A 24,350-nucleotide genomic window follows, 5' to 3' on the forward strand; every position below is an offset into this window, starting at 1 on the left:
GTGTTCTGCAAAGCATCTGTTGTTATCGATTTCTTTGCTCCATGCGTTTCAGTTGTATCTGTTGGTTTGTCCACTGCTCGGAGACTGCATTGGGGTCGCAGCCTTGTCTGGAGGCATTAGGGGATTGTGTCACTGACAAAGCTGGAAGAGACGTGTTCTGTCTTTGGAGAGCTGGAGGTAGAAGGGCAGCAGCTGGAGGTTTCCGGTCTTTGGAGGGGGTTTTAACTGACAGTAAATTAGTGTCTTAGTAATTTGTAAAGCTGGGCTTTTACATCATTTCTGAGATGCTGTGAAAATAAATGCCAACGCTTGTGCACTGTCTGTACTTGCACAAGCCACCAAATTAGGCTGAACTGATGTACAAGTTTTTAACCAGTACTGATGTTACTATATGCAGGCAGGCTTCAAATTGGACAAGAGAGGGATGTGAATGAAGGTCTGTTGCATCTCAGGTGAGTGCTGTTCTGCTGAGCTTTTGGGGCATGGAGTAACACAAGGAGCAGCTGTGTATTTGGTTGGGCAAGGTCCTCCAGGTACTTGTGTCCCAGGCTTTCCAGAAGTCCAAGCAGGAGCCCTGGTCTGGGGTCAGAGCAGGCTGAGTACCTCGCTGGCACTGTTTGGGTATGGGGAGTGGTGGCACTGGAAACTTGGCACCACTCCCCGTTGCACCTGTAAGGTAGGCGTTCCCTGTGTCTGTCCTGTCAGTGCACCAGAAACCTGTTGCAGGAGTGGAGCTGTGGGAGAACCTGGCAGCAGCAAGAGGAGGGGGATTTCAAAAACACTTTGTTCGTTCCTTGAGCTCACCGACACTGAGATTCTGTGAATCTGTTTCAGTATCGGGCAGCAAGCTGGTAGCAGGGGTACGAGTTCTGGTCTACTCTGGTGTTAGGAGAGCCGGGTAACACTGTCCTCTGAGCCCTCTGCCTGTATCATCTTCAAGCAGCTGTTCTGTGTGAAACCATTCGGGCATGGCAGCTGCAAGCAGTTGGGCTGGTTGTTCCAAAAGTGTCCCTCCCCTTAGGGCTGATAACTGACAGTTCTGTGCACTTTCTAATCCTTACAACTATTTATCTGCAAGGCCAAGGTCTCAGTCAGCTGATGAACTAAGCTGTTTGTGTCTTCATCTTTCAGAGACACAGCATCGTCTGGAGAAAGAGGCTGGAAATGGGGTAGGTCCTCCTTTGCAGCCGTCATCCTGGTAGTTTTGGAGCAAGAGAGTAAGGAGGACGGCGTAGCTACTCACTCGGAGCAGCGGAGGCTGGATGAGGGCTTGTGTCAAGAGCCCCAAGGTGTGTCCAGAGCAAGCCTCTGTGGTTAAGCAGTCAACAAATCAATGGGGTGGAAACTCTGAGGCGTACTTTTGTTTTTATTTGCCTAACTCGTATTGTGTCCCATGTATAGGTGTGTATTTAACGCTTGTCCAGGTACCACTGCACAGTGTAAGGGATTTTTGTTTGCTGTTTTTCATGTGGTGGAGGCCTTATGTCCAGGCTATGGAAGTGAATAAACTTTGAATGCGATAAGGAGCAATACCAGAGATGGCCAGGGGGTGTCACGCCAGCTCCACAAAAATTCCTTGGAGTACCGGGCCGCAAGAGCAACCTGTGACTTGTGCCTTTGAGGATGGCACAGTCGCACTGTTGCCAAATGCATCCTGCTGTAAGACGGTGTGGCTCACATCCTCGCCTCTTGTTGTGCTCCTGCTTGCAAAAGGACTTGGTACTACACCAGCACTTGTTGCAAGAGGTGCTTGTTGCCTCCTTTGCTAAATATTTCAGTGTTTCATCTGAATCTCGGAAGTTTGGTAGGGGAATAAGAGCTGCCCGTGTGGGATGTGCACCTGTGTCTGTCAAAGGTTCTGCTGTGTAAGTATGGATGTGGAGTATGGATGTTTTGCTTTTGGTCTCCCTGCATGCTGTGGGAAGTGATTTAATTGGTTTTAAAAAAAACAAAACTTTTTTTGGCTCATCCTTTAAGTTGCTTTTGCTAATGGCTTCTCTGTCCCAAAATAACTTATCTCAATGACATTGGTTAAGAAGAAGCAAGCAAAATCAAAACATGCTGTTGGAGACAGGGTAGAAGAGGAGCTGGGGTTATTTAATCTGGAGAAGAGGAGGCTGAGGGGAGACCTTATCGCTCTCTATAACTACCTGAAAGGGGGTTGTAGCAAGGTGGGGGTCAGTCTGTTCTCCCAAGTAACAAGCAACAGAACGAGAGGAAACGGCCTCAGGCTGCGCCAGGGGAGGTTTAGGTTGGCTATGAGGAAAAAATTCTTCACTGAAAGGGCAGTCAGGCACTGGCAGAGGCTGCCCAGGGAAGGGGTTGAGTCCCTGTCCCTGGAGGTATTTAAAAGACGGACAGACGTGGTGCTTAAGGACATGGCTTAGTGGTGGACTTGGCAGTGCTGGGTTAACGGTTGGACTCGATGATCTTGAAGGTCTTTTCCAACCTTAACGATTCTATGACTCTCTGATTCTCTAAGAGGAGGAGGGCGTGGAAGGGGAGAAAAGAAGGAAAGATTTAGGATGCACAACCAGTTCTTAGAAAATTCCTGATTACTGGGAACATCAGCAAGTAGACATTTGAAAACTGCACGTGAAAATTACAGAGGTGACATATAGTTTGATAGCCAAGTTGTAGTTTAGGCCATCTTACGATGACACAAGGGCTTGGTACTGTATTCGCCCTTCTTTGTGGGGGGGAACTGGCTGGTGATAAGGAAAATTCACTCTGGGCACAGTTTTGCCCTTTGCCCCTTTAGCCTGTGCATAAACCAAGATTAAGTCTCCTAGAAACTCACCTGTGGCCTTTGGGATGTTGGTTCCCTGCTCCCTGGAAGGAGGGGGCTGGAGAGAGGTGACTCTGGCAAACACTCTGTTTCCTTGCAGGTGTGCCCAAACTCACAGCTGTGGGACCTCGATGAACCACCCAGGAGACTCTCCGTTTCCCCGGTTTGTAGGAAAGCCAGATATTTTGTGAGTTAATTTATGGTGGGTGGCTTAAAACATCAGTTTTGCTTTAGAGAGCAGTATGATTGATCCCAGAAGGAAAAATTATTCCTACATCTCCAGTCTGCTAAAAGCGGGTGACTCCTACTTCAGCTGGTTGCCAGGTGGCCATACCCTTCCAGTTTGGGATTGAGTTTGGGATCAGTCTCGCCATATTTCTCCCAGCATGTAGGTCCCTAAGCTCTCTAACTGGGTGTGCGCAGCATCTGGAGGCACTGGAAGGGCGGCTGGAGCTGTGGTTTGGAGGCGATCTTCTCAAGCAGGTAGCGTGTAATATTCAGTTATGGTGTCTGGATGCCTCAGCTCTAATGTTGTGACAGCTGTCGTGTTTTTCAGCTCATTTAGACATCTATAAGGGCTTGTTCTGAACTGGAGAGAGAGAGAGATCCGCTTCCTGTTGGGGTTGCAGAAATAACGTGTGGGAAGTCACTGCGCTCGAGCAGAGGAGATGACTTGCTAAAACGTGTGTGGTTGTTGCCAGCATGATTGTTTTTGACTGAACTGCTGCCTAAAACATAGTCTCTTTTTTGGATCTTTTCTTCAAAACTACCTTATACCCAGCCCTTGCAAAATCAAGAAGATCGTAAAGAAAATCCTGCTTGGAAGACAGCCTGGGCCTCTGCATGAGGAAAATTTTGTCCAAGTGCCTTCATCTCTGCTTCTGTTTTGGCAGCAAGATAAAAAAATTGCTCAGCAAGGAGGTATGAGAGATAAATAAGATTTGTGTGAGTGAATCTCACGTTACCTAGGAGGGGAAGTGAAGTCATGGTCAGACCTGGAGCCTATCCAAAGCTCTTCTAATCATGGAGATGGGGTTAACTAGGTTATTTAAAATACCTTGGCTCAGTAATGAGCACTCTAAGTTATTTAGGAATAACTTAAGGACTTAATGGTGCATTTTGTCCTTGAGAAGAAAATATTTCCTTTAAGCTCCATGGGGGCTTGGAGGGGAGGGCGTTGTCTCTAGGTTCCTCCCACGACGGTTACTGCACACACAAGCTTAGGACCCCCTTGATCTCTGCATCCATGAATTGGAGGACTGTTTGCTTCCGTCAAGGTCAGAGAGCACTTGTCTGTTGGTTGTTTTAGTGACTTCCCAAAGCCCCTGCAACAAAACAGTCCACAGTATTTTGGTGCCTGATGGCACATTTCAGAAGGAGCGGGCTTGTGCGTTTGTCGTGCTCTTTCGCCCATAGTAAACTCATTCTTTATATTCAGCTGTTGGCCGACGGGGGGCAATAAATGATTTATAACCAAGGCAACAGTTGCTGTGGGAAACTGGCATCAACAAGAATCTTTTTCATGTCCACATCAATGAAAGTATTAAAAAAATCTTCCCACTCTGAATCGGGCGAGACCATTTGTGACACTTCCCAAAAAGGTGGCGTAGGTAAGTCAGATTGAAGTGATATCACACAGACTGTCTGGTACAGGAACTGATGGCCCTTTCAGCTGCCTCAAGTTGGAAGTTCCTATAATCAGATCAAATAACTTTTCTGCCCCAGCTGAAACTGGGTTTTCTGGGAAGGGGGGTTGACAGCGAAGGTTGGTAGAATCTGCTTTTGCTGGAGTTGTGCTGTGATTCCTGTAATGCAAAAAATCTCGTGGTGTGAACTCAGGGAACATAGGAGCACAGGTATTTGTAGTCGCTGTTTCAGCTGACTGGCTTCCAGCAACTGTAGGCTGGAAAGAGCTTGGGTCCTCTCCAAACCTGCGGTTCTCTGAAGCTTCATCATGCGTTCGGGCTCCTCAAAGCAAGGTGTGTAGCTGAAATAGGGTTTGTAGATACAATTAAAGATTTGGAAAAGGAAACTAATAGGATGAAGGCACGGCTGTTCTGGAAAATATGAACTCTGGTGGATGCTTCAAACTAATTGACTTTACCTTTAAATAAAAGGAGTTTAAAGTGATAATTCCTTTTCTACAGTCTCCTCATTTCCAGTGCAATATTTTCATGTTTAGAGGAAGGATTTTTCCCTCTATCTGTAAATAAATTTCTCTCTAAGGTAATGCCACAGAAGACTCCCTTTGTAAGGCACTGAAGCCTGCGCTTGCTGCTGCTTTGCGAAGGGATCTGATAACAACCTTGGAGCTCGGTTGGTGCTTCCAGGGGTTCCCCCCTGCCCCCTGCCAAGTGCCATGAATTCTAACTTAATTTGCCAATCTTTGCTTATTCTAGATGATTTTTTCTAACGTGTATTAGTGCCGTGGTGACCCCTGCTAGAAACTGCAAGCAGAAGAACTGCAGCCATCTGCTCGGCACCCAGTGTGCTCCTGAGCGTGCAGGAGGCTTTGGCTGCACATCCCTGGATCTTCCGTGCCCTGCTGCAGTGGTGATAAGCCAGCCTGATGCGAGATGTGCTAAGCCTGTAAAAGATGGGAAAAATTAGTGTTTGCATTTCAATACAATTAAAGCCTGAGTGGAACAGCACTAGGTGGCATCCAGGTCCTTCTTGGTGCTTCCAAAATGTTGCAAGTAGGAAACCACCGCTGCGCACGCTGGTGGGCTGATGAACATCCTCCTCCTGTGTCCTGGGCAAGGCCACCCTTGTCTCCACACCACAGGTCAGAACCGCGGTCCTCACTGCTCTTCATGGATGATCTCCTTTTAGTCTGATTGTCTTTTAGGAGAAGTGTATATTGTTACGGATGTAAGATTGCTTTTAGTTCAGAACTGGTGTCTTGAATACTTTGTTTTCTGGAAGCCTGAAGTTTGAAATGAGATTTCAATTCAACTTGGAAATGGTACATTTGCAGAAGAAAAAGTGAATTTTGAGCAGACTAATAGTTTGATGCACAAAAAAGGGAGAGGGTGAAGTGAATGATAAGGGAGGGAAAAATTGAAGAGAAAATTTGAAGGTTTTTGGCTGTTTTTATTGGGGAGAGGCTGAAGCATTTTATTTTAGTATTCTAACAGAACTGCTGACTTTTTCTTTGGAATTGATTATTATTAAAGTGACTTTAATATTTTCATTTAATCTCCTTTAGGTACTCACAAAACAATCCCCAATTATGTCAGTTTTGGGGTTTTTGTGTTGGGTTTTTTTGGTTAGTTTTTGTTTTTAAATTCAAGTCCATTGAATTCATCCATCTAAAATTCAGATTTCAACCTGAAAATTTTGTTTCCCACCCAGTCCTGGCAAGGAGAGCTGCCAAGGGGTAGTGCAGTAGGCAGCAGTGCAAATGAAATCCTGCCCCAGAGCCGCTCACCAGATGCAATGTTCTCAGTTCTTCGTTGTTCAGAACTGCTCTGGGAAGCAGTGGTGTTCCTGGGACCAGTCATAGTCCAGCATTTAAAAATGGATGTCTTGATAACAGTGCTGTAGTCCAAACTATTTTGGAAAGGCGACCAAATATCAGATTGCTTCTGTTGCTGGGCCAGGTGGTGAAACACCTAAAATACCCTCAGAAGGAGGAATATAGCTTTTGGGGATTGGAAGAGACAAAATAACCATTGAGGCAGGTTTTTCTTGTCTTCTAGTCCACAGCTCCAAATGGTTGATTGCTTTGCAAAATGGTGGGGAAAATGCAGCTAACAGAAAACTGCTGTAGTACTCCACCTCCCTCTGCGCTGCCTGGGATCCGTCCCCAGGCCTTTGTGGTCCATCACGCAGGCAAGCCTCAGCGTGTGCCCCTCTGAACGTTACTTTTGGCTCTTTGTCTCGTGCTGCATCAGTCTGTCTTCTCTGTAGGGAAGGCTGTTGCAATGTTCTTAAAACGTTGGCATGACAGAAAAAAAGAAAGAACTCCATGATCACTTTTTAAGTAAAGCAGTAATAGCACTTTTGGAAATATGCAGAAATTAAGTGCACTCAGGGACCATAAAGGATGCTAATCCAGTCCTTGTGAGAAGATATCCGTAGAAAAGGGAGTTAAATAAGCACGGTCTATGTGTCCAAATTAATTTGCACAGTGTGTTTCTCTGGTGTGCGAAGCTTTGCTAGTGTGCACAGAATCTCAGCTTTCATTGATTTTTAAGTGTACTTTTAGTTCCCAGGGCTTCAAAAAGCACCTCCCAGGAGAACCAAGCCTAATCTATTGGTGAACAGGCTGAGTATGCAGGTGGTCTGAAACAGCAAGTCCCCGTTCTTCGCAGGCTGGCATGCCAGTCTTAAAACCTTGTGATGTTGTTTTGTTGTCCATGCTTTGTTGTCCCCTACCTTTCCCTGCTGGTAGGGGCTAGTGTGAAAAGGGAAGGGGATCAGAGCCAAATGCTGAGGTCAGGGCAGGGATAGCCGTATTTCTGGGCAGTCGTTATGTTCCTCAGGGGGTGACTGCAAAAAAACTATTCTAAATCAATGCCTCCATTAGTTCTTCTGTAAAGGCCATACTCCCGCCTTGGTCTCTCCACAAATCTGTTGAAGGCAGTGATGGCCGCAGCGTGGCATTTGCCACAGTTGAAACTTCTGCTCTAGACTGAAGTATGTGGTTAAACACATTGCAGAGGCAGAGCCTTTTGAGAGGGTCTGATACTGAGATATCACTGATGTGCTGGGAGAAGAAACTGGTGGAGACAGCAGCCAAGGTCCCGGAGGCCCAGGAGAGTCATAGGTGCCAGCTGCTGAGGCTGTTGAGAGCTAGCGAACTGCCAGAGGGAGTTCAGCATACAACGCTGAGGCCAGGTACAGGAGCCCATATCATTGTGTCACTCAGGAGAGGAAATGACTGATTAGACAAGGCCTCTAACTTTGAGGCCCAAGATTTATTTTCTCCCGAGGATTTAAGATTAGAGCCTTAATTGCATCTGCTAAGAAATGCCCTGGACGTCAAAAATAAGGCTCCAAGCGTCATCGCATTATGGCTGTTGAAGGATTAGATTAGAGTAGATTCTCCTGTACAAATCTTCCTTCCATTAACCTCTCCAGTCAGCTCGATGCTTTCAGTTGCTAGATTAGCATCTCCTAAGAGCGCCTGCTCTTGTTCCTCTCGGCATCCCTCCGTTTGTCAGTTCTTCCTTTGGTTAACACCTCTCACTTGCCAGGGCCAAATAAACAGTGCTGTTTAGAAAACAGCATTTAACACTGTTTTGTATGATAGTGCTGTAATATCTTGAAGAGAGGGGAGACTTGGGGGGGTCTCATCTGGTCCAGCTGTCTTAACTGCAGCATTTTGCGTTTCGGTACTCTAAAAGGGTTTAAAGTATGATTTCACAGGGAACAACTCCAGCTCAGTATGTGAAGAGAGGAAAGGCTGACGGAGCGGAAGGGAGGTGTATGTGTGTGCAAGAAATCCTCGTTCATTAGAAGCGGGGGGGAAACAAAAATGAGCGACTGTGCAAGTTCACCTCCGATGCATGCCTTGAGGGAAGAACTCAAGTGCTGCCCTGTAATTTCCTTTTAGAAATATGAATACAGCTGCAAGCGATGAGAAGTCTTAAAACAGCTGCAGATATCTTCCCTTGCTTTCCAGGCCTTGCCAAAGGGGGCCTCTAGGAGTTATCATAGCATTTTATACTGGTACCTCTTGCCTTTGTATCTGAGCCATCTTGTAGAATTACAGTGGGGTTTGTGGAGTCTGGTCACCCCATGTTTCTCTTGGAGCTTACATGGAGATCCTATGTTTTTCATCTCCTCTTGTCACTACAGTGCCAGTGCAGCAATGTCACCTGTGGTGGGTTGACCTTGGCCAGCTGCCAGATGCCCACCCAGCTGCTCGCTCACCCTGCCTCCCCTGGTGCCCTCGATGGGGTGGCGCAGGGGAACGGGGGCTGCCATCAGTCCATAACAGCTCCTCTCTGCCGCTCCTTCCTCCTCACGCTTTTCCCCTGCCCCAGCATGGGTACTCTCCATGGCCTGCAGTCCTTCATGATGAACAGGTCCTCCATGGGCAACAGCTTTCTTCAGGAAATATCTACCTCCTTCTCCGGCGTGGGGTCCTCCACAGGCTGAGTGTGGATACCTGCTCCACCGTGGTCTCCCCTCTGGGGGCTTCAGGGCGATCCCCACTCAGATGCCTGCAGCACCTCCTCCCCTCCTCCTTCTCTGAGCTCGGTGCCGTTTCTCTCACTTCTTTTCCCCTCACACCTCTCCGTCTTCGTGCCATTTTGCCCTTCCTTACGCACGTTTTCCCCGGGGTGCCCCCACCGCGGCTGAGGGGCTGGGCTGGGCCCTGCGGGGGGACCGGCCCTGACCGGCGCGGGGCAGCCCCGGCCTCTCCTCACAGAGGCCGCCCTGCGCCCCCTCCTGCTCCCAACGCCTCCCCACGAGCACCCAACACCTCACCAAAGAGCAGGTGCTAAATGGGTGCTATTGGGAAAATTCAGGAACTGCTTTTGTTTTGCTTCATCTTGCTCTTCAGAGAGTTTTCAGCCTTGTTTCAGAGGGCTGGTTCCTGCAGTTGGTTGGGGTGTGGATGCCTGACTGGATAACGGGCTGACAGAGATGAAGGACTCCCCTTTTTTTGGTGAGCACCAAGCCGCTCTCATATAGTGAGTAAAGTCTTAGGAGAAGAGGGGATGATGGATCTGGAGCCGAGGGTCGATGATCTGACTGAAAATAAGAAACTGCCTCCTTGACAGCGGTCCTCACCCCTTACCTTGCTCTGTGGTTCCCTGCTCACTCCTCCCTTCCCAATTAGCCCTCAGATAGTCTTTGCAGGGTGCTTAGCACTTGCACCCCAAACCCACAAACCTTTGCCGAGTGCTCTGAAACACCCTAGCTATATATTATTGAAACTGTTTTGCTAGTGATGGTGCAGCCATGAAGGTGTGCTACCCAGCTCTGCCTTTGGAGCGTGCACCTGGTTTTGGAGCTGTGACAACCACCTGCTGGCACTGTGTATGAAGCTTGAGAAGGTATTTATAAATAAGCTATTGATTACGTGGCTGCAAAGGGCTGTGAAATCAGCTAGTTGAAAATTAGGCAGAGGTTTGCAAGAGGAATAAAGCTGCAGCTAACTTAACTGGCCTGTTTCACAAAGGTGAGAGATGAGGTGTGCTTAATCAGGAATGTGTGAAGCGAGAGGTGGGATGGGGCTTAGTCTTGTCCAGACTCCCATCTCTGGCAGTGCTGGGCTTGGTATTTTAGAGCCCCACCATGGGCAGATAAAACATTTCATCCTAATGGAGAGCATAAACCCAGCCCTGATCTCTGCTTCAGAGTGCTTGATGTGAGCTGTTGGGAAATTTATGAACTAGACAAGAACTGAAGATCCCCGAGGGATCTGGTTTCCAGTCACACCTCTGTTCAGATCCTTTGCACTCCCTAGGACTACTCCTTGAAACTTCAGATATTCGAGGAAACAAAGCAAATGAACCCAACCCTGACCTGTCAAGGCTCTTTTACCTCGCTCTCAGTGGAGTCATCCAGAGTGCAGACTCTCTTTAAATCAACTTTATATAAGCTCTTAATTACACAGCTTAAAAAAAAAAAAGTGATGGTCAGATGTGAAACAGGGTAAGACATTGACTCCTGCTTGGAAAGAGGAGGTAGAGGGTTGTGCACTGAAATATATTTAACTATTTAAGTGCCATGCAGGAGTCTGCAGGTTTTGCAGTTGTTGGTCACGAGACTGCTGGTATGTTAGACATTTTGGAAAGGTTTTGTCATGAGCAGGCAAACCACACTGCAGCCTGGTGGTTCTTCCCCTTCTCCCACTCTCTTCCCCAAAATATAATGGGTCAGTCGCATGGTGATGCTGCCTACTATTCAGGATCCAGTCTGTCTTCATGTAACCCTCCTGATGTGTTAAAGCAAAACCCAAATAATGCAATGATGGGCTGAAAGTTGTTACTGCTGCTTTCCATCTCCATGCAGTTTGCGCTCATGCTGCTGTCCTTCAGGAGAAGTAAGTGCAATGCTTCAGTTGGGTGAAACAAGGACTAGGCTGCTAATGAACAGGCATCGATTTACTCCTTCAGCTCTACTGCTGAGATACCCAGCTGTCTGGGGCTTGTGTGCCCTGACTTGGCCATGGGCAGAAGAGCTTCTCTGTGGAGGTAGCAGGGGGTGGGCTGGGTGCCAGGGGAAGCTCATGGGGGGTTGGGGCTGTGGAACTGTGTGGCCTCGTGTCCTTCTGGACGCTTGGGGCACAGGAAACAGAAATGCCTTCTCCAGTGTTATCCAAGCAGATGCAGAGCTCCTGAATATCTGTCTAGTAGGACACACTCATAAAAACTTATACTTTGACACATTACCTTCTTTTGCAGCAAATGACTTCTTTGTCCAGAACTTCAGACTCCCTGAGAGTCCTATGATGAAAAACTAGTAGAGCAGGATGAATGGGTCAGAGAAAGGTTGGTTTATGTTTTTGTGAATAAAATGCATGATCATGTTGTGATATCTTCTGGGAAAAGCTGCATTGCGGTTGCCATTGCAGGAGGTTTTTTTGCCTGGCTACTGGCTTGTTCAGTGAAGTATTCAGAAATTGCAAAGATTCAAGAATTTTAACACATATAATTGCTTGTGCAAAATTCAAACTGAAAAGCAGCTGTAATTTAGGGTTCATTTTGTTTCTGTTTTTTTGCCTGCTTCAATTACTTAGGAAGCAGAAACAATGCCATATGGCTTGGGCACCCACTTGCACATGTACCACGAGCGCAGAGGCAGCAGTGTGGCGAATTGTTCCAAGAATAATTACTCAGCTGAATGTTGCTTCTGTGAGCTATTTGGAAAATATTTGCTAATAATCAGTTTCTGCATAAAAGTCAGTATTGGTTTGTAGATAGCAAAATGAGCTATATTTGTCAGCTACTTTATTCACAAACATTTCAACCAAAGCTTGTTTTTCTAAACAAAGAAAATATGTGTCAATAGATACTGTTTTACTTTAAAACTCGAGAGCTTTATCAGCCATTACCTGAACGAGCAGCTAAGTTAAAACTTAGCAAAGCATCTTATCTCTTTAAATATTCAGCAGTAGAATTAAATAGGTCTTGAGAGAAACAAAAGATTTTTAAAACAAAATGAGGAAATTATCAGTAGGGGTTCTGAAGTCTGGTTGCCTCGCTTCCTTTGGTGGCAATCTAGGTAGCCTTTTCCTGGAGAAGTGGCATAAGAGGACTTTCCATCTGTAAATGCAAAGCCTAGATGACAAATGGGAATTACTCTATTAGAGTGAGATGGTTGCAGTGTCAGGCTCTGTGGACTCCTTGGATATTGGGGGAAGGAATGAGCACTGAGCTGCATGTGTATTATTTTGCTCTTGCTAGGTTCTCCAGAACCATGAGGCTGGCATTTGTTTTATTATAGAAAAATAATCAAGAGCAGTACTTCTAGTAAATTAAAGTAACTTGGAGAGGAGGTTAAGCATCACTATGTGCCTGCCTGTTCTTACTTTTCATCCAGCGTCTACTGCAGGCCACTACGGAGGACAGCTGTGGGCAAGGCAGACCCTCAGTCTGACCCAGCGTACGGCCACTCTTGTGCCACGCAGGGAACTGCTGCCTTATCCTCTGCTGTATAGGTGCCAATGTGAAGAATGGCAATGCACGTGGTGGGTGCCTCAGGGGAAATTTAGTTGAGTGGAATACAAATAACTACATCCTATTTGATCAGATCACATGGATAATATTCCTATACTTAAGTATAGGTATACTTGATGTGTAGATCATACTGGTGTGGATTTTACTGATTTCCGCCCCCACCAAAGAAGGCATATTTTGCAATCACGCACGAAATGTCTTACCAAACCGTTCACATGGTAGTATCTCCTAGAAGTGTGTTTCTTATGGAATTGCGTCTCCTGTGTCCTGTTGCACTTAAGGATTCTCCTTCAAGTATCTTTCCAGCCTGGTCCTGCTTAATTTGTGAGGTCTAATGAGATCATAGTCCAAGGTGAAAGTACTACAGGCAAGCTGCCTGCACAAGTCAAATATATGCTAATCATAAAGTATTCAAGTGTCCTGCAAAACTGTAACTCTACCAAATTACGGGGCCGATAGCTATATTTATCAGTAATGGAACGTGAGTCTCTGGGAAGGACAGATGTTTGAGTCTCACCACCTGTGACAGCCGGTGCTTGTTATGGGATGTGAAGATACGTACCTGACACCAGCAACTGCCTCCCTTCGCACTGCTTTGGTTTGGTGGCCTCATTGCTTGGGCTGTGTTATTAGGATGGAAGAGCAGTGAACGGTAAAGGTTGTAAGTCAGTGCAGCTGCATAGCCAGCAGCCACGTGGTTACGGATGATAAGAATTTTCCCTGTATGGTCCTGAAGATTAATGCAGAGGTGGTTTGTGTCCTTCAGTCCACATGCAAGGGACAGTTAGTCCCTTGGGATTTGTTTTGGTCATGATTAGGGCCACGTTGCCTTTAACAGCTGAAATGCCCTGTGTGCTATGACACGTGTGGAAACTGCATCATCTCTCCAGAAGGCAGAACTGATGCCACCTTCTGTCTTTTACTGTCTTGAAGCAAGCAGTAGGTTGTAAATTCTTCAAGTGTGGCTTTGTGGAGCTGGTACTTTCTTTCCCTCTGTTTAAGCAAGAACACTGGCAAGCTGCCTGCCCTCCCCCGAGAGCCTCATCCTCCAGGTTTGTTTGCACACTGCTTGCTAAACGCCTAAAAAAAGGAACCAATCAGATTGCATTTGCTTAATGCATTAATGAATCCGCTTAGGTGTCATCAAGTCTAATTTCTTAGTGAGCTGTGACAGCTTAATGCCTCGGGACTGAATTGCTGAGGAGAAGTTGCAGGGTGATGGATGGCCAGAGGAGTGCTGAAACCTGAGGACTTGACTATGCCATGGCCCCCAGCCCAGAGTTAAACTTCCCTGGGTACTAATGGAAGCGTGTAAACAAAAAACAAAGATGAAGGTAGGTCTCCCTTCTTGTCATTCTTGCAGCAAACATGTTATTTGCTTTGTGGTTAATGCCCTTTGCCAAAGGAACTTTAACTAGTTGGCTAGTTGCATGGGAGCAGATTTCACTTATTAGTTTGAGTCATAGTTTCAAAAAAATTTTTAAAGGATCATTTGGGAATGCAGGATTATAATAGTCTTTGTTATTCCTAGCAAAATGCATGTAAAACCCAGATTCAACGCTAGCTAGCTCCTTCCCTGTCTCCTGTGGTGATGCACCGATGGCTCTGTAGCAGATATGTTTTATGTGTAAGGGCTGGTACACAAAATTCTGACGCTTCTGAAAAAGCAGCCTGTAGCCAGTGGCACTGATCCTCAAAGAAATGGTGTGCTGCATGTCTCTTCACACCAGGAAGGCCGCTCAGATGCTGAAATGACAGCAGTTGGCCTTTTGGCCAGCATGAGGAGGGTGCCTGGATCCATCCATGCAAAGGTCCACCAGCGCTTTTGAGGTGAGCCTTAGCAGATGTTCAGTCCAAATGGCTAGGTTTGCCTTAAATGCCCAGTGTAACAGGCTTCAGGGCTCTGCAGCCAGCCTCTGCCTTCACTCCTTTCCTGGCTGAACCAGCGACACATTTTGGTCTATCACCTCAGGCGAGGCTCCGTTGCTGAATGCTGTGGTGATCTGGATTGCAGGAGTGTGTGCAAGTCTTGTGTGCACCATGTCCCTTCAACAGCTCCTCCAGGGCTCTCCTTAGGGCTTCTTTGGGGACTGGGGGGGGCAGTGAGATCCCAGTGGGCCATTCCTTTGCTTTAGGAAAAAAAATTAGCTGAGAACTTCCTCTCGGAAGCTGTAGCTTCTCTGGGAAATTTCTAAAACTTTAAACTTCCTACAAAAGCACTAGGCGTATTAGCCAAAACTTTTTTTTTTTTTTAGTGGAAACTTAACAAGGCAAGACTTTGACATAAAAATGAGAGCTTTTTTTGTTTCAGGTGTTTGCACGGCTTTGTCAAATGTTTGTGAACATCTCAAGTACTGTTTAGCTGAAAATTGTTTTGATCTTTTTTACCCGTTCTGTGGAAAATAAAAGATCACAACCAAATTATGTGTTTGGAGAAAATTTGTATTTTTATTGAAGAATATATTTCCAGTGAAGGTTTTTATTGCATCTTTTAGAAAATGCACAGACAACAGCCAGAATCAATCAGTCCTAGGGTTTTTTATAATTTCATGGTCAATGTTTGCCCCACAGACCCAGAGATCTTTGGCAGCTGTAGAAAGGAAAATGACCCTGCCCGAGCCTCCAGCAGAGCCTGTCACAGTATTAAGCTTGCCACTAGACCCAGATTTCAAGGACACTTCTTTTTTTGGGCGCTTGTCTTACTACTCTTAGGTAAAAACAGTGCAAACCTCCCCTGTCTTTCAGTAACTGCTCAAAAATCATCGAATTTGCCATCAATAAATGCCCACATTGATACGGAGCAGTGCTTGATGCCCCACAGCACAAAGCTATTCCCTGCGGGAAGCTCACCTTTTAGCCCTCTCATTTCTTGAGAGGCAGCATGTCTTGTGACAAGCCTCGCTAAATTCAGAAAATGCTGTTAACTAGATGGAGTTTTATGTTCAAAAAAGATGGTGAAGTCCTGGCTTTGCTTTAAGATAATGGTGAAACTGCCGACATAATCACTCTCACTCAGATCAGGTATTGAAAGACACAGCGTGAGTAAGGTGTATGGAAAGAGATTTGTTTCCTTAGCAGCTGAAGCTATCACAGTGGTATCCAAAGTATCTCAGGACTGAGTGATGAGAAATCCGTGACTGTCAAGGCTGAAAAATTGTGTTTCCAAGTTCTGTGCCTCAGTTTCCCCATCTGCAAAGAAGGGATAACCCTACTTGGCTAGTTTACCAAAATGCTTTCTTATCTGTGGCTGAATGCCTAGAGTTTCTTGCAGAAAAATGTGTGGTGGAGGCAAAGTGCATGCTGCTGAACTTCTCTTGTTCCTGAGGACAACACCGCAGAAAGGATCTCCAGCCTGAGCAAGCTTGCAGTGTAGCTGGGCAAGACCATCAACAAGATGCGGGGAAGAACATACTGTTGCAGAGCGCAGAGCGGATATGAGAAGGTATATACGCACTGCAAAATGCAGCACCCCATTGAGCTGCTGACCCTTGCTCTTGGTGAGGCTGTGTGGGATCTACTTTGCAAGGCCTTGAGGAGTGGCTGGCTTGGGATCCACAAACTGGTTAGCAGTCACCTCTACCCAGGCACTAGTTCCATGTGAAGTTTTTCTCCCTGCTCCCAAATTCTCCTTTTTTTGGCACTTACATGTTCTCTTCTAGATGTACTGATGTTTCAATTACCTGCCTGCCTCTAGGTACAGTCACGAGGCCTAATTTTGCATGGAGGGTCAAATTGCTTCGAGCTCTGCCGACATGGGATTTATGGCATTTCAATACACTTGTTGTTTGCCTCTTTTTGTGAGCAAACCCTGCTTCATACAAAAGGCTCAGCACACAGCTACCAGTTTGATGAAAAAGAGCTGTCTGCTAAATGAGCTGTTCCCACTGTGCTGCCACTGCCTCGGAGCGGGCCGGGGCGATGCTGTTCCTCCTCGGCTCTCCCACCGATACGCTGTGCCCGCAGAATTCCCCCATACTTCATTTCTGGCATCTAGTGTAAACGATAGCTCCGCTATTTTTCATTTGTTATTATCGTCTGCTGTGGGCTGGTGACTGGAAATCATTTTCCACCCAAGACTGACAGGGATAATGCGATTCAGAAGAGGAGCCGTTTCTCAAAACGTCCACAGGCTGGGCACGGCGGCTGTTTGATTTCAACGGGGTCAGACTTAGTCCTCTAATTCCTACTATTTCCATCCCCCCAGCAGGTTCAATGAAGGGAAATGGAGGCAGAATTGCATCCTATATAATTTTGTTTCAAGAGCAGCTATATAAATGAAACAAACAAACCCAAAATACACCACCCCTTTGACACAAGTTAAATTCAAGTTAGCCATACAAATATTTTTCTCTACTGTAGGCACAGAGATTTGTTTAAAATAGTGAAGGTGAAAAGGGGAATATATCCATCTACCACTGCAGTCTTCTCCATGAATTTATTGTGGTCTGTAAATACTCGGATTTGGGGTTTTTTTTGTTTGTTTGTTTTTTTAAGAAAAATCCATCAGCCTGTGCCTATTTTTCCTTTCCATAGTGTTCAGGCAGCTAATTTCTGGAGCCACAGAGGATTTGAATGGAAAGCCATTAACAAGGAAACGGGGTCCTTCCTCATCGTGTCTCGTCTCTGTGTTTATTTTGTCACGACGTCCTCCAGTACAGGAGAGTGAGGAAGAAGCTGTTACATCGCCGTCTGTTTGAGACAGGCTGTTACCCGCCTGTGAGTCTGGGTATCCTCCAGCTTGTGGTATGTGCTTTGCCAAGCTCTTATCAGGGATTGATGGAAGCTGAAAGTGTTTTTCAGGACCTCTTCAAAGTTCATGGCAGGTAAAATGAGTTGCAGGCCTAATTTCTCTTGTCTCTACCACCAATTCAAGTCTCCATCACCTTCATTACATGGGTGTTCAATAGCCTGAACAAATCTTTTCATCTGCTAGCACTTTTATTTTTCCATCCAAATGATGACACTTTTTTCTCTTTCAGAAATGAATGAAACAAGATCTTTTCCAGCTCTTTGTAAGACTTAAAGTAAAGAAACAGCTCTGCTTCTCTATGTCACTTTTCCCCCAGTGAATTCATGGTTGGCTGCTGTCTGACATGTGCTGTGCTGTGGTGGTTACTGAGAGGGCTTAGCAGGCCCAGCATCCCAAACGTGGTTTGGTGGCTGCCACCTGGTAGAACATGTGGGAAAACGTGGGCTTCTAAACAGGCCTACCCTGCACCTTCATCTCCATGGTGGTCTGTCTCTGTTACCATAAACGTACCTGTTGTTTTACAGGTTTTGAGGTTGTGTGTTCTCTGCTTGTAATCTTTGTGAGCCCTTCAAATCAGAAATGCAGTCCTGAAGCCTCAGTCCTGCACCCCAAACTGTGCCAAGAGATGTTCTTCTCAGCAAATGAATGGTATTGAGGGGAAAAACGGGGCTCTTCGGACCGGTGCAACTAATCTTTCTGTGGGAGCAGAGGGATTTTAAAGTCTGAGGACTGAACTCTGCATCACTGGGGCTCAATTCGTGGTTCTTGCCTTGGCTTTAATGTGGTGTTGTGGGAAATTGTTTTATGTTTTGTGCAGCTTTGATGTTGTGCAGCTGCCTCGCTGTGTACAGTAGCTCTCTGAAGCACTTAAAAGCAAGTCATCAGGGCCTGTAAGCCCTGCAGTTGCACTTCAAGGCAGCAGAACGGGTATAGCAGGGCTGCAGTTAGCACCATGTGTTGCTCTGTAATAGTGGTCCATGGTGCAGCCTCGGTGGAGCTAATGGACTTTACCCACCCCCTTAGAGGTGTACCAGCCCAGGTCTGCCTCCAGCAGACAGGTACCCATGCTGATGTTCAGGAGACTGGGTATTCAGTAAAAACTGGGTTCAGTTTTCAAAATTATTTGGGCTAAATTCTGGTAAACTTGCGGAGAAGGCTTTGGTCTTTTGAGTCATATCTAATGTTCAGGAACATGAGAGGTGTATTTGCATACAGTGAGTTAGCAAACTGGCTCGCTGGCCCTGCTTTTGACATTCCTGTGTAAGAACCAGGGTCTTCCCCCCACCCCCGTGTGATGGTTGTTTTTTTTGTTTTGGTTTTGTCCCCCCCCGCCCTGTTATATAATAACAGTTATGATGGTAAAGCAAATGAAACACAGACTTGCACCAGACAGCAGGCACTAGCAGCTGGTTTCTCTGCGTCCCCAGATCAGGTACGGCTTCATGTGGCTGCTGAATTTTCAGGCAGTCAGAGTAAACAAGACGGCGAGATGCCGCATTTGGCAGAGAGTTAAAGCCTGCAATTAGCCAATATGCGGTTAACTAGATTAGCAATATGGGGAACCAAGTGGCCTTAGTTTAGGACCACATGATCCTGAATGAATTAGGTAGCAAACTACGGTGTGATTGTACAGTGCCCTGGATCACCAGAGTGTGTTAGAGGGACTCCGGGCAATCCTAAAAATGGCTGTTTTTCTGCTGCCTCATGGAGGTCTCTGTTCCAGTTTGTGGGTCCTCTTTGGGGACTGGCGCTGTGATGTGCTTGAGTATCTGGGACACCTCGTCCTTCTCTGGGGCACACTTGCAGCTCAGCTTGTTTGCCTACATCCCTTTGTATCACGAGTGTCCAAGAAGCATCCTGAAGTGCCTTTTTCAACCCTTACAGAAGTTAAAATATTCTCTATGACTTTGCAGGCACACAGCAATTTCTACTCCATGGCTATATTGAAGAAGCACTGGAAATAGGCTTTTGTCTCATCAAGGTCTGATCTGGACAGGTGTCTGAGGTAGGTGGTCGGTAGGTTTTCACTGTGTAGAATTAGGGTTACTCAGAATGGAGATAACTTTACAATTTCATGCAAGAATTCGAGGAAAAATTATCAAATGTTCAGGTCTAAAACTTACTTTTTCACAGAAATAGTTGAAACAAGCACATTTTCATAGATCACATCAATTTTGTGGAATCACTGTGTTCTCCATCAAAAAAATTTGGCAAGCTGCAGTCAAGATCCTCTATCCATCAGTCTGAAAGCCCCTGATCCCCACATGTAAAGCTCTGATAATGCTTAGCCGGCAGCTCTTAATATAGTACCTCTGTAAATGAGAATAGTGCCCTTAAACCCTACGTTGTTTTAGACTTCTTTTTGAAACACCTCAGCATTTTCTCCTCCAGCTGACCCAATCCCAACTGTTACCCTGCCACAGAGAGTTGTTGCTAGATCAAGAGAAGCTGTGTTTTGCTGTTCTCACTGCAGTTTATTTACTCTGAGGTCCTAAGTGAGGTTTGGAGTGCTTTTGTCTGCCTCAGTTTCCCAGTGTATTTTAACACTGCTTGAGTCACCTTATGAAGAGGTGTTAAGTGCCACTTGTGGCAATGTAAACTGCTCTGGGCTCATCAGAGGGAAGTCACAATATAATTATGAGTCCAAAGTATTACTGTCATAATTTTTCCTGACCTTAGTGTTTCTGAGTTGGTGTGTTTATGTTTTAAAGTGTAAACCTATACTTTCCTTTCCCATTTTCTTTCATGAACTTTGTTCACAAAACACATCTCCTTTAAGGAAACAGAAGCACTGTTTTTCTGAGATTTTTGTTTCAGGCATTGGCCTCAGCATGCAGCGGTGTGGAAGTCTTCCACTGCAACAGAAATTTCTGAAAATGTAGATGCTGAAGCTGCAGGTTTTTCTACCTTGCGTGTTTTTGTATCTTAACAGCTCCTCTCTGCTTGCCTTTCATGGCATTGAGAAGCATGCCCTGCACACTCCTCTTGTCACACTTTGGATAATCTGATTTATTCTTCATGACAGAACTTGGTAGAGGAAGGGTTGTAGAAGGTGGTATCCCTCTCAAAGCCCTCAGGACCCTGCTGATTAGGGGACAGGGTCTAATGAATAAGGAAAAGCCCAGAGAGGTCTTGATGCTTCCCAGGGCTGGGCAAACCAGAGGCAGATGGAGAAAGGCAGATACAGAAGTATCTGTACTCTTCCTGTTGTCTGTCCAGCTTTTTTCTCTCTTTTCCTGTTGCTGTGAATTCAGGATTGATAAAAATGAACGTTTTGAAAAGGTCTGTATAAGCTCACTGGCTCCAGACCTGTCTGCTGGGCTCTAATTAACATTTACTCTGTGCGCTTGGGCCGTTTCCCTCATGGGCTCAGATGCCACGCAGTATCAATCGCCCTTGCCCAATGCACAAAGGACGTTGCCATGGGGAAAGCCCAAGGGCTCCCAATCCGGCAGAGGTTCCTGCAAACAAAAAAGAAGCTGCCTGCGTGCCAGGAAGCTGCCGTGAGGGGCCACACTGCTCAGCAAGTGTGCCATGTGAAAGAAAACATGCTGAGAGAAACAGCCGAGCAGGTTTCTGGATACAAGCATGTGAGGTGGCATGATTTCCATCCCTGCTGCGGATGGGGAGAAAACCCCTGCTCAGCCCTGCGCTCCCACCTGCGGTGCCCCAAGGCTTCAAAGCAGAGTGTGGAGGTTTAGCCAAATAAGTCCAGGATGTGTTTGTTGAAATAGAGAAGCCATGCTTCATGTCTAGAGAAAGGGGGTTTCAGGGCAATTTGTTTTGTTAACTTGTGAGGGATGATTGGACTGTTCTGTCAGGGGGGACTGGGGGGGGGTGCTATGGATGGGTGAGAGAGAGGGTTTGACCTCGTAGCAAGGTTTGTCCCACGGCTGTCTCAAGGAATGGTGTCATAGCCGTCACCAGGTTCATTTCCAGGATGGAAGTGAGCACATGGACACTGCCCTTTCCCCGTGTAATGTAATGTGTCATTACAGGGGGTGCAGGTGACATAAGAGCACGGCCACATGGGTGATGCTGCTGGAGGTGAAGTGGGTCTGACACAAGTTCGGCTCAGGAGGGAAGGTACTCTCTTCCCTGATTATGGCTGCAGTTTTTTTCTCCCTTTTAGAAAGGATGAAATAAAACTTTGGATTACTGTTTTTAAGGCTAAGCATGTAGGCTTTCAAGTTTCTCTTTGGTTGAATCTGTCCCATCAGCTTCAGTATTGCTGAGCCAAAAAGAAAGAGAGCGTAAGCAGGTGCTCAGGAAGGGAAACTGGGCATTAGATGCTCCTGGGTGGTCTTAGCCTGACCAGCTGACCATCTTTGCTCTACTTTTGTCATTCTTGGTGATTTAACGACGGTCACACTTTTCCATGCTGCTAATGCTGTAGAAATGTTCATTTTGAGACACCCAGGAGCTTAACTTTTTCACTAGAGCTGAGCTCATTGCTGGCCCCTTAATTAAAGGGAACAACCAAACACTGTATCGGGGAAAGTCCTTTGAAGAGCTACTGCCACCACTATTTTATTGTAACGTCCCTAGCTGATGGCTGGACCAGCTCTGTTAGATGATGCACACATATGTAGGAAGAGATAATTCCCTACCTTAAAGGGTTTATTACCTCAAAAGAAAATATGGAGAAAGGTGAACAAGCAGCATTTCTGCTATGCTTGTTTTGCAGGCAGGAGCTGGAGCAGATTAAGTCTTGCCTGAAGCCTGCAACATGGCTGAGGCAAAATTTTCCTTGTGTCTCCTAAGGTCTAAAGCAGTGCTGGAGTCTGAGGGCAGTCCTCTGTCTCTTGTTTGTAGCTAAAGGGAGAAGCCTTTGGGGAGAATTCTCCTGTTTCATGCAGGAGATGTCACATTTGGAGACCTTTTTGCTGCAGTCAGCTCATTTTCTGCCATTCTGTGATACACAGGGTTGTTATTTTCTCACATATCTGATTACTCAGCCTTGGAGAAGCTGAGAGAATTGCGTGGTTTAAGGTGACTCATTGTAAAGCCGAATCCTTTACTCCTACAGCACCAGTACCAACGGGGTGGCTGGGCAGTGACAGGAAGATGCTTCACTTTGGCTTTGCTGCTGCTTTTACCAAGTGAGGTGACAGCCACCTCCCCAAATCACAACAAGGTGCGTGTGCTGCCTTTGCTACTTGGAGGAGGATTGCTAACTCCTGCAGATGGTTTTCTGTGTTTTTTTCCCCTCTGTAGGAGCTGAATGATTGCACATTTTTACAGCTAAAGAGCCACTTCCCACTTATCTGTTGGCTTGCAGGTTGGGTACAATCGCTCAGGACTCACTGCTTAGTGTCTGAATTCCTTTTCTGATAGTGCTCATGTGGACACTCTCCATCCAAATCATTGTAAAGACAGGTTGAGCTGCTGTTCCTCATGGTTAACAGAGAACCTCATGTGAGCCCTTGCACCTCTGCACAAAATTTCTGTCTCTTTTTGGGTACATGGGTGTTTATAAAAACAGCCAGGAGTGACCTTGTTATGGAAGATTTCCAAACTAGACATGGAAATGATGAAAGTATTATTATTTTTACTTTTGCAAGTAGCTTTTGAGTGAGTGTAACAACAACAAAACACATAGAGTAGCAAAGCTAAATTTTTGCTCTGCATTGTGTACTGCATAATTATCCACAGCACAGAGGAGAGGTATAAAATATTTGTAATGGAGGTGGTGGAGAATTCCAGTTTGGCAGCATTTAGTGGAGATTGCAGCAACTGTGGCCATCCCACGTTGGAGCAGGCCAGGCTGAAGGAATTAGTTCTCCTCTTTTCCTAATCTTGCCTGAATGTGGCGCTTTCTGTAGGGCTGGTATGGATTTACACCGATCTAAACAGAGAGGGGATCCAAACTCACACTGCCTAGCTAAGCAATTTACCATGCAGAGATGTCATCAAATCCTGCAGCAAAGGGGGTAGAAACGTCCCCCTCCCGTTTATAAGTTTCCAGCAGATGCATACTCTGCTGTTTGCTTGTGCGTTGTGCACAGCTTTAGGGATGATTCTCATGCAGCGGTCACGAGCAGGCAGGAAGGGACTGGGAGCACATTGCAGTTCAGAGTGTCTCCCTGCCTGAAGGTCTGGCTGCTGCTGAGGTCCCTCAGGTGCTTGTGGCTGCAGCACCCAGGGAGCTGTCTGCCAGCCCTGCAGGCAAAAGATATTCCTTGCATCTCACGCTCAAGATTTCTTCAGAGAAGTGGTTGCTATGCAGCCTTGTTTATTCCTGGTATGTGACACTGTTTGCTTGCTGAGCTCGTACACCTGGAAGGGGGAGCCTGCTGTCCTCCTGGAGAAGGGATCTGGCTTGACAAATGGCCGTCCCTGCTTCCAGTTTTGGAAACGGAGGGTCTGGAGCAGAAGAAATCCTCGTTCCCTTGTGGGAGGCAACCCACAGTGGGGCTTTACAGCTCCTGGGGGGGATTACAAGCTTAACAACGTGGAGCTAGATTTCCAAAGTGAAGGACACGCGTGTTTGTAAAGGAGGTTGGTGGATAGCCCTGTCTTGTGCACTGTTGCTTTCCCAGTAAGGTGGTGCTCTGGTGGGGGCTGGCAGGAGCCAGGCAGAGGGGTTGCTTTTACTGTGCTTTGGTGGAGGTTGCTTGGTGCAAGCGTCTCTCCCAGAAGCGAATAAAATCTGGGAGAAAGATTTGATGATTTTTTCCTTTTATTTTTCTCTTTTCAAAAAGTTGTTTTGAAAAGTCTTAAGGTCACATGAAGGAAGCTTCTGCTGGGAGACTCCAGCTGTGTGCTAGAGAGTCATTTAAAAGAGACACAGTCCTGGGAGGTGTGGAAGAAGAGCAATGCTTGGGGTGGCAGATGGAAGGAGGGGAGAGGAGGACAGGTGGGAGCTGCAGAGCAGACAGGGAAGCTCCTCTTCATAAGAAGACTGACAGCCTGGCCTCTGCCATGCCATGGGAGGCAGAGTGATAGCTCCCACCTTGGCTCAGGTGCTGCCGTCGGGCTCCCAGGGCTCCCTTTGCTGCTGCGTGTGGGCAAACAGGAAAGTCCCTGCTCAGCTTCTGCTCAAACTCCCCTTGCTCTGACTGGAGTGAAAAAGCAAAAACTGCACCTTTGGTCCTTCCTGGGCTCACACTGTTATTTGCCAGGTAGAATCAAGGAAGGTTGAACTCAAATCAACTTTCTGAATCGGCCC

The 24,350-nt window shown here is 46.4% G+C and overlaps 1 protein-coding gene across 4 annotated transcripts in view; it reads left to right on the forward strand.

The window, feature by feature from the left end:
• The first annotated feature begins 147 nt into the window (after positions 1 to 147).
• The window catches only part of TOGARAM2 (TOG array regulator of axonemal microtubules 2), a 60,880-nt gene continuing 36,677 nt past the window's right edge, over positions 148 to 24,350 (forward strand). For 2 of the 4 annotated variants that reach the window (XM_087777063.1, XM_087777064.1), the window contains exons 1-7: positions 148 to 4,398; positions 15,701 to 15,871; positions 16,963 to 17,252; positions 17,409 to 17,453; positions 19,093 to 19,184; positions 21,178 to 21,265; positions 22,209 to 22,316. The gene's annotated coding sequence lies outside the window, so the exon portion shown is untranslated. The remainder of the gene's footprint in view (positions 4,399 to 15,700; positions 15,872 to 16,962; positions 17,253 to 17,408; positions 17,454 to 19,092; positions 19,185 to 21,177; positions 21,266 to 22,208; positions 22,317 to 24,350) is intronic. The other 2 variants (XM_087777061.1, XM_087777060.1) reach the window with 2 other exon arrangements.

Source organism: Nipponia nippon, unplaced genomic scaffold (assembly GCF_047370975.1).
Source record: "Nipponia nippon isolate SJK-2023a ecotype South Korea unplaced genomic scaffold, ASM4737097v1 scaffold_4, whole genome shotgun sequence".
Taxonomy (NCBI): domain Eukaryota; kingdom Metazoa; phylum Chordata; class Aves; order Pelecaniformes; family Threskiornithidae; genus Nipponia; species Nipponia nippon.